This window comes from Musa acuminata, chromosome BXJ3-4 (genome assembly GCF_036884655.1).
Source record: "Musa acuminata AAA Group cultivar baxijiao chromosome BXJ3-4, Cavendish_Baxijiao_AAA, whole genome shotgun sequence".
Classification (NCBI taxonomy): domain Eukaryota; kingdom Viridiplantae; phylum Streptophyta; class Magnoliopsida; order Zingiberales; family Musaceae; genus Musa; species Musa acuminata.
The window spans coordinates 10,005,131-10,014,324 of NC_088352.1; the positions used below are offsets into that span (position 1 = coordinate 10,005,131).

The following is a 9,194-nucleotide window of genomic DNA, read 5'->3' on the forward strand; positions in this document are numbered from 1 at the left end:
AAAAATTTGGACCATTTCTCGATTTGTGCGTGTCATCCTTGCGCAGGGGCCATGCTAATCTTCTCTGTATCGTTCCAATTTTATCGGATGTCTCCGAAGAGACAATCTCACTGCCAACTCTGCGGTATAAGAATACGCGAAGCAATCGCCTCATTACCGATATGGGATTAAAAATAAATATTCTTACCACGTGCCCAAATCTAAACCGTCGCTTTGTCGAACGAACGGCATCTGTATAACTGATCGACTGCATCCTCCTCGAACAATCCCCAAACGCATCGAAGCCGTCCTTTCTCATCCGCCCAGATCGTAAAGCTTGGTAGATTTGGTTGAGCAAGCTTCGATGCACAACTTTGGGCTGGGCTTCTAACACCTAATAAACATGTCCAATTCTCGAACCCATGGTCAAATCATATTTTGTGGGGGTCAACACAATCGATCAACAATGCAGTCAATGTTGATTTATTTCACAGAGAAGAAATCTATGTTGAATTCATGTTTGCCCACACTTTGGTGAGATGGACTTCTAACACAGCACACTCATTCGGAGACCAGTACTTGCAGGAGAGGCCCAGTAGCTACATTAGAAAAGCACTTCGTTAATCAAGAATGGATCACAGAAGATAACAGATGTCCGTGAAATGTGTGCAGTAAGATTCTCCTATTTCCTGTTTATATTATCAGTTTAATAATGTGGTGATCAATGGTTGCTGTCATGGTATTACGATGAAGCATGGATCACTCTTAGTAATTTGCCATATGAGATTTCGCACCTGGATGGAGCCACCGGAACTGTGATGATGCTTCCAAAGGAACACAAAAACAAAAGTCCTTTTGTCTTCGGCTGTTTGATGACGGCAAAAGCATTGTTAAAGTGGAATTGGGATCCTTTTTTTTCTTTTATCTCGTCAACTACGTTAGTTAATCATTGTCGAATATAAGATATGGCTCATTTTAGCATTATCCGCATAGGCGATCATACGTCCTCCACGTTGTTCGGCATCGTACAAGTCGTAGCTGAACACTACGGATCCATTTCAGAAAGTTCTGAATGGCGCCGCACGATCGAAACCCGTATGGGTCGGTCGGTGCTCGTCTACAGGAAATGCGTCATCCTACTCGGCGTTGTACAAGTCGACTCCCAAACCCAAACTCTCAAGCATGGCGGTGGGAAGATAAGCAAAAAAACTCAAAAATCCCACCCAAAAGATCCAAGATTTGGTCAAAAACTAAAATTCCCACCAAAGCCAAAGTCTAAGTCAACTTTCGCTTTGTCTCCCAAAAAGCCGAAAATCAAAAATTTCTCGCTCGAAGGCATCTTGTAGGGGTCGGTACCTTCCCCTCGCTCATCCAAGCCAATGCCCGAGCAGTGTTGCTCATCCAGTCATTTGTAGTCCTTCGTCGCTTGGCTCGATCATTATCAGAGTAGCTACTTGGCCAAACAGGGACCCGAGTAGTGTTGCTCGGCCAAGCCAGTGCCTGAGAAGTGTTGCTCGGCCAGTCATGTGCAGTCCATCGTCGCTTGGCTCGATCATTATCATAGTAGTTGCTCAGCCAAACAGGGGTTCGAGTAGTGCTGCTCGGCCAAGCCAATGCCCGAGCAGTTTTGCTCAGCTAATCATGTGTCGTCCATCGTCGCTTGGCTCGATCATTATCATAGTAGTTGCTCGGCCAAACAGGAGCCCGAGTAGTGCTGCTTGGCCAAGCCAATGCTCGAGCCACATTACTCGGCCATGCCATTCCCTAGTGCCTAAGTAGTGTTGCTCGGCTAGTATTGTATAGTCCATCGTCGCTTGGCTCGATCATTATCAGAGCAGTTGCTATGCCAAACATGGTCCCGAGTAGTGCTGCTCGGCCAAGTCGATGCCCGAGCCACATTGCTCGGTCAAGCCATTCCCCAATGCCCGAGTAGTGTTGCTCGACTAAGCCAATGGTCGTGTAGTGTTGCTTAACCAGACATGTGTAGTCCATCGTCGCTTGGCTCGATCATTATAAGAGTAGTTGCTTGGCTAAACAAAGGCCTGAATAGTGTTGCTCAACCAAGCCAGTGCCCGAGCCACATTGCTCAGCCAGGCCAGTCCCTAGTACCCGAGTAGTGTTGCTCAACCAAGCCAGTGCCCGAGCCACATTGCTCGGTCAAGCCGGTGCTCGAGCCACATTGCTCGGCCAGGCCAGTCCTAGGTGCCCGAGTAGTGTTGTTCGGCCAAGCCAGTGTCCGAGCCACATTGCTCAGCCAGGCCAGTCCCTAGTGCTCGAGTAGTGTTGCTCGGCCAAGCTAGTGCCCGAGCCACATTGCTCTGCTATGCTAGTCCCCAGTGCTCGAGTAGTGTTGCTCGACCAGTCAAGTGCAGTCATCGTCCTTGTTTTGATCATTATCAGAGCAGCTGCTCGACCAAGCCATTGCCCGAGCCACATTACTTGGTCAGGCCAGTCCCAAGTGCTCGGATAGTGTTGCTCGGCCAAATAGGGGCCCGAGTAGTGTTGCTCGACTAAGCCAGTGCCCAAGCCACATTGCTCGGCGAGGCCAATTCCCAATGCCCGAGTAATGTTGCTTGGCCAAGCCAGTGCCTAAGCAGTGTTGCTCGGCCAATCACGTGCAGTCCATCGTTGCTTGGCTCGATCATTATCAGAGCAACTACTCGGCCAAATAAGAGCCCGGGTAGTGCTGCTCGACCAAGCCAGTGCCCGAGCCACATTTCTCGGGCAGGCCAGTTCCCAGTGCTCGAGTAGTGTTGCTCGGTGAGTCATACCACAAAACTCAGAGTGGCACTACACGGCGCCAACCCATACGGGTTAGTCGGCACCCGTCCGCTAGGTACAAGCCACCCTCCCGAGGAGTTGACAACCATTAAAGGACCATGTACGACTAACCACCCCCTTTGCAGATATAAAAGTCAACCCTTTGACCAATGAGAGAGGACTTCATACATTCAACTCGCTTTTATTCCACTCAACTCTAACTTAAGCTTCGAAGGGGTCGAGTCGGGAAATCTCTCTCCCGACCCCGACCTGAGTGCAGGGGGCTGGCAATGACGAAGCAAGCAACGAGGACCATGACCCAATCTGACCCGACACTCACTTCTGCTACCTGAGTCTCCGCGTGGGCAACCATGCACATCCGGGATTAGACGGAGCCGTACTTATTCCTCAGCCACAACAGCGTAAGGGTTCACCAACAATATGGACCTAAATCATCAAACAGAGTAATCTGATTTCCTCTAAATAATTTCCTTACCATAAACCTGTTTACGGTCTTTAAAAGATGGGCTCCGATGTCTCTTTTGCTTATACTGCTCAAATCACTATGATTAGCAACTTTACTTGACATGAAGAAGACAAAGCTTCAGATGTGCAGCAACTGAACTTAGAGATGGCCCTGCAAACTTCAGATCATTCAAGTTGTCCTCCAAGTTCTAGCATTAAAGATTCTAGTAGTCTTATTAACATTTGCTAATGGCTGATGATTCCCTGCGATACAAGCATATCAGAATAAGAAAAGAGAACTTTCCATCCAAGCCAAGGCCTTATCCAGCAAAGCACTCAACAGAGCTTTCCACATTGATGAGTCACAGTGGATTGGATGCATGTCCTTGTCTTGTTAATGTTCACTAGAGGCAACATGGAGAGAGGATTCTTCTAATGTTCTTCTCATCATGATCATAGGATATCTGGTCCAAAACAGGCTTAGTTGATGGAGGGAGGTTGCAGAAACATATGGGAGGTTGGCATAGGCAGATACAGATGTCTCAGATCAGATTACACTTCAGAGTGGGAGAATTGGAAAGAGGAGATGAAATCTGAGTAAAACATAGCATCATCCAAAGAATATAAAAAATGAAGTGGCCTTCTATCTCAGTCTGTATCAGAATTAGATCTTTTTCTTCTTCTCTACTCTTCCATTATTCTCTTCTTCTTCACACGTGAAGAAAAATACTGCCTCAACCCTGTTATTCTTTAGCTCCCTTGATGTGTGCCATACTAAAATACAAGATGTGTAGCAGCCTCAAGGTCCTTTGAATTCATATCCTTGACTTCATAAGAAGTCATAGGTGAGTGAGATATAACTGGTACTAGTTTAAACAGGTGCATAAGATTGCCATTGCTAGATAAGATTTAGAAAGTGAGGGGAATATAAGAAGTCATGCTTCATAGAAGATCCTTACAAGTCCCAACTGAGAGCTACTCTAAACAATGCTTCTAACCTAGTTTAAAGTTGGTTTTTCCTCTTAAGTCGACTGTGCCTCTTAAGCCAGTCATGCGACCAAGTCAGTTGAGCCTTCAAGGCAATCACATCATAAAAATAGCCATGACTTGAGTCAATTGTTTCCTCAAGTCAGTAATGCTTCTTTGAGTCAATTGTTTCCTCAAGTCAATCATGTATCCTTAAGTTATTTGCAACTCATGTCGGCAATGCTTCTTCAAGTCAATTGCATCTTCAAGTCGGTCGAGCCTTAAAGGCAGTCGTGTTGTCAAGGCATCCGCAACTCCAAGTTAGGCATACTTCTTCAAGTTGATTCTTTCATCAAATCTCTCATGCATCATCAAGATATATGCACCTTAACCTCCAAGCCCGCTTTGATTCTTCGAGTCGGTTATGTGTCCTCAAAATGGTAGAGCCACATCGACAAGACAATCACAACTCTAAGATGACATTGCCTCTTTAAGTTGGTTGCAACTTTATGTTGGTCAAACTTGCCATATTTTTAAGTTGGTCAAGCCATAAGGAAGTCACGTCAATAAGACGAGGTCTTGACTTGAAGTCGATCATGCTTCTTCAAGACGATTGCTTCCTCGAGTCAATTATAAATCCTCAAGATGATTGTGACTCTAGGTCAACCAAGGCTTTAAAAGGTGCATTTTCAAGTCGATCGCATCATGACGATTGAAACTCCAAGTTAGCCATGCTTCTCTAACTTAACGATACATCATCAAGGCGACCGCAGTTTGGCTCAAAGTTGTTGTGCTTTCCTTAAGTTAGTCATGTGCCCTCAATATAGTCATATCAGTAGAACAACCACAACTGCAACTCGTGGTTTATATAGAGAATATATTTATATTTTTAATGTACATTTAGAGAAAATTCATTAATCATTTATTAGGTCTCGACTCAAACAATACTTCCATAAACTATTTGTTGTAATTGCATGCTTTTTCTTTTCTCTCAATAATTTTTATCTTATTATGGATTTTTTTTTATCTAAATCAATAAATTGAGGAGTGATAAATATTCTTATCTAAATCATAAACTCCTTTTAAATTATGATATTTATATTAAAACATGTTTATATATTTTTTTATAAAATTTTAAAAATAACTAATTTTATATGCTAACAAATAAATTCTTGAGGATACCAAACAAGAAGGACAAACTCTTCTAGATATTCTCAAGGAGCATTCAAATTTTAGAGGCAATAACATTCCACAACAACAAGGGACAAGTCAACTTTATTGGCTCATCAATCAATATTTTATCATAATGTAAAACTTCTCATGTTGGATGTAGTATGCCAAACAACTAAATCACTAAACAAGAAAAAACAAAGCACCATTTTTTCCTTGAGACAAATATAAATTTCAATCGTAGCAAATCATACAACATATAATGCTACTACTATTTTGTCTCAAAATATCCCTGTTTTGTGCAGGGCAAACTAAAAGAAAGGAAAGAAGCTGCAAAACTAAGCTATGGGTTCCTACTAATTAATCTTACAATACAGTAATACATTTCACCATGTCATCACAAAATATCAAGAACATAGAAAACATTGGCATGTCCAGCTCTCATCTAGCAGATATATTAAGTGGATCCAAGAATATCAGCAGCTCTCAGCTAGCACCATCTGAAATTTTAGTGATGTAAGCAGATAACCCAGAATCGTACTATGATCTTCACATTTTTACATTCAGATTCATTTCTTTGCAAGAACCGACCTTCTCAGCCGCCTTCCGCAATGGCCTTCCAACAGAGGATCTTCTTTGGCACTCCCGATTCCCGAGTTCTGAAGACCCAATTGAATTATGCTTCTCATTCTTTACTCGTTCAACAGAAATATTTGATACGGAAGAAGTATAACAATCTCCATGACCAATAGCTTACTCGTTCATTCTTGATCGTATAAACTAAAAACTTGGCATCCTCCATCTTGATTGAGTTCTCAGTAGGCTCACATGATTCAGACTTTAAATAACCGGATCTCCTCCGCAAGGATTTTCTGCTTTAGAAAAAAATGCTCAAATTTTAAATACTAAAAAGCAGGAACCATTCCAAAGCCATATAAAACATGGATTACCTTCTTCCATCAATCTTTTCCTCTGATGGCACCAGACAAGTCACTGGAAGTATGGCATCATCAATCTTGTGCAACTCCATAGATTCATGTGATTCAGATTTCAAACTACAGGATCTTGTTCGGAAGGAACTTCTAGAAAAATAAAATAGGTATGAGTTCAATGATGCTCTCCAGAGAAAAAAAAGGGGGGGCCTATAGCTTAATCAGAATGTGCATTACCTTCTTCCCACAACCTTTTCCTCTAGGCCCACTTGATGGGTCACTGGAGATCCGCCATCATCTCTTTTGAGCAAGTCATTCACAAATTCACATGATTCAGACTTCAAGCCACTGGATTTTGTTCGTAAGGACCTCCTTCTTCATTAATTAGAATGCATCAGAATTTACATTGTCGTTAAAGATTAACAAATTATTCAAAGCTTATCCAAAACATGAATTACCTTCTACCATCAACCTTTCCCTCTGATGCCACTTGATGAACCAAAGCGGTAGGGCCTAAAGCTGCAGAACCATAAAACTGATATAAGAATGAAGAACAAACACAGAGATTTGAAATCAGATGCAGAACCACTAATTTCACTCATAGTGGTGAGTTGAATTACACTGTGGTTTTAACTTGCGCTTCTTATTGGGATTGCAGATTTTCTTGTCATTAGCAAGTTGAGTTGCATTTGCTTCAACCTCCTCACACTTGGTGGTTCCTACCTTTTGCAATTTGTAGAAAGAAAAATAACAGTATGAGCAAAAAAAGGGCAGCCTGAATGTAAACAAAACAAACCATTGGATACCTCTGAGCCAATTTTGTTAAGGAGATCTTTGATCAATTTTTCTTTCTCCTAAGTTAGAGTAAAGAAAAAATATATATCACCATAGAGATTAAGAGAGGAGAAAACAAATTATGAAACTATAATAATCCCCCTTACCTCTAATTCTGAAGTCTTTAGTTTAAGGATTGATAAGGTACAACCAAGCTCATGTTGTTAATACTTTTAGCTGCAACATGAAATAAACAAATAAATATTATCAGTCAAAATAACTTGACATGCAACTTCAATCGATTGACACAAAGTAAATCAAATTAAATCGCCTATTATAGCAAACGAAAATCACAAATGAGCCAAACCATAAGGCAAGAAAACATACTCTATCTTTCCCTAAGTTGAGCTCCTGCGAATCAAAAGACGAAACAGATAAAGAATGCATCTTGTTTGCAAACTGAAACAATAAAGAAAATGGACAAGGAATCAACCCCTAGCATGTGTGAGTTAGCCCGGGCCAATTGCCAGTTTTGTTGACTGGTTTTCTGCAATTCAAATTGGAGTTTTTGCAACTCAGTGCTACTCAGTTCTATGATTTTGCTGCCAAAACGAACAACAGATCAAACCATATCAATCGATAGCTGGTCCAAGAATTTCGACGGACTATTTTTCAGTCAAGAAGTAATTTGTGTTTTACAATTTACATACTTATTTTCTGCAGGAAGGTTCAACAAGGCAGTATTTTCCTGGAATTCATATTGATCATGTAAAGAAAAAAGCATTTTCAAACATCTTTTTTAGAAACAAACACTAAATGCAGATGAAGAATGAAAGAAAGATGAAAAAGGGAGACCAAAAAGAAAATCTCCAAAGGTACCTTCATGAGCTGGACGATGCAATCTTTGGAGATCCGGCAAGAAATCACATTGGAGTTACCTCGATCGACATCGGCACCCATCATTCCGGCCGTCCCCGAACTCACCGTGTTGGTGATGTCGGACAATCTTTTTCCTCGCAGCGGCGCTTCGGACCAAGGGCAGCACATCATGCGCTTTCATCATGCGATTTGATTCTACTATAAGGCAAGCAAACCCAGCATCAAACGCTAAACCTAACCCTAACTCGGATACTAGGGAAGAATCGGAGGATCAAACTCTATGAATCGAGAAAAGAGAAAAATGCACCGGAGGCGTCCGCATTGGTGTGGATCAGCGAGCGAGGAAGAGGACCAGCGTCCATGGACTGACCAACGAGGACAAGGAACACGACCGCACTCCGAAGAAGCAGCTTTCTTCCTCCCTGTGCCTTGATCAAGGAAATAAGAAGGAAAAGAACGAGAAAAAGATGAAGATTTTGGGACAGAGAGAGCAGAAGAACGCGAAGCAAGAAAGAACAAAAGAGCATAAGAAGAGCAGCCCGATCGCGATCGAACAAGGAAATGCAGATGAAGAATGAAGAATGAAAGAAAGCATTTTCAAACATCTTTTTTAGAAACAAACACTAAATGCAGATGAAGAATGAAAGAAAGATGAAAAAGGGAGACCAAAAAGAAAATCTCCAAAGGTACCTTCATGAGCTGGACGATGCAATCTTTGGAGATCCGGCAAGAAATCACATTGGAGTTACCTCGATCGACATCGGCACCCATCATTCCGGCCGTCCCCGAACTCACCGTGTTGGTGATGTCGGACAATCTTTTTCCTCGCAGCGGCGCTTCGGACCAAGGGCAGCACATCATGCGCTTTCATCATGCGATTTGATTCTACTATAAGGCAAGCAAACCCAGCATCAAACGCTAAACCTAACCCTAACTCGGATACTAGGGAAGAATCGGAGGATCAAACTCTATGAATCGAGAAAAGAGAAAAATGCACCGGAGGCGTCCGCATTGGTGTGGATCAGCGAGCGAGGAAGAGGACCAGCGTCCATGGACTGACCAACGAGGACAAGGAACACGACCGCACTCCGAAGAAGCAGCTTTCTTCCTCCCTGTGCCTTGATCAAGGAAATAAGAAGGAAAAGAACGAGAAAAAGATGAAGATTTTGGGACAGAGAGAGCAGAAGAACGCGAAGCAAGAAAGAACAAAAGAGCATAAGAAGAGCAGCCCGATCGCGATCGAACAAGGAAAGAATGCCGAGAGCGAAA

The 9,194-nt window shown here is 42.5% G+C and overlaps 1 non-coding gene across 1 annotated transcript; it reads right to left on the reverse strand.

Annotated features, from left to right (window-relative positions):
* LOC135637430 (U6 spliceosomal RNA) lies at nt 1–103 on the reverse strand. Its single transcript, XR_010496278.1, has one exon. It is a non-coding gene; the product is annotated as a U6 spliceosomal RNA (small nuclear RNA).
* Nucleotides 104–9,194: the final 9,091 nt, after the last annotated feature.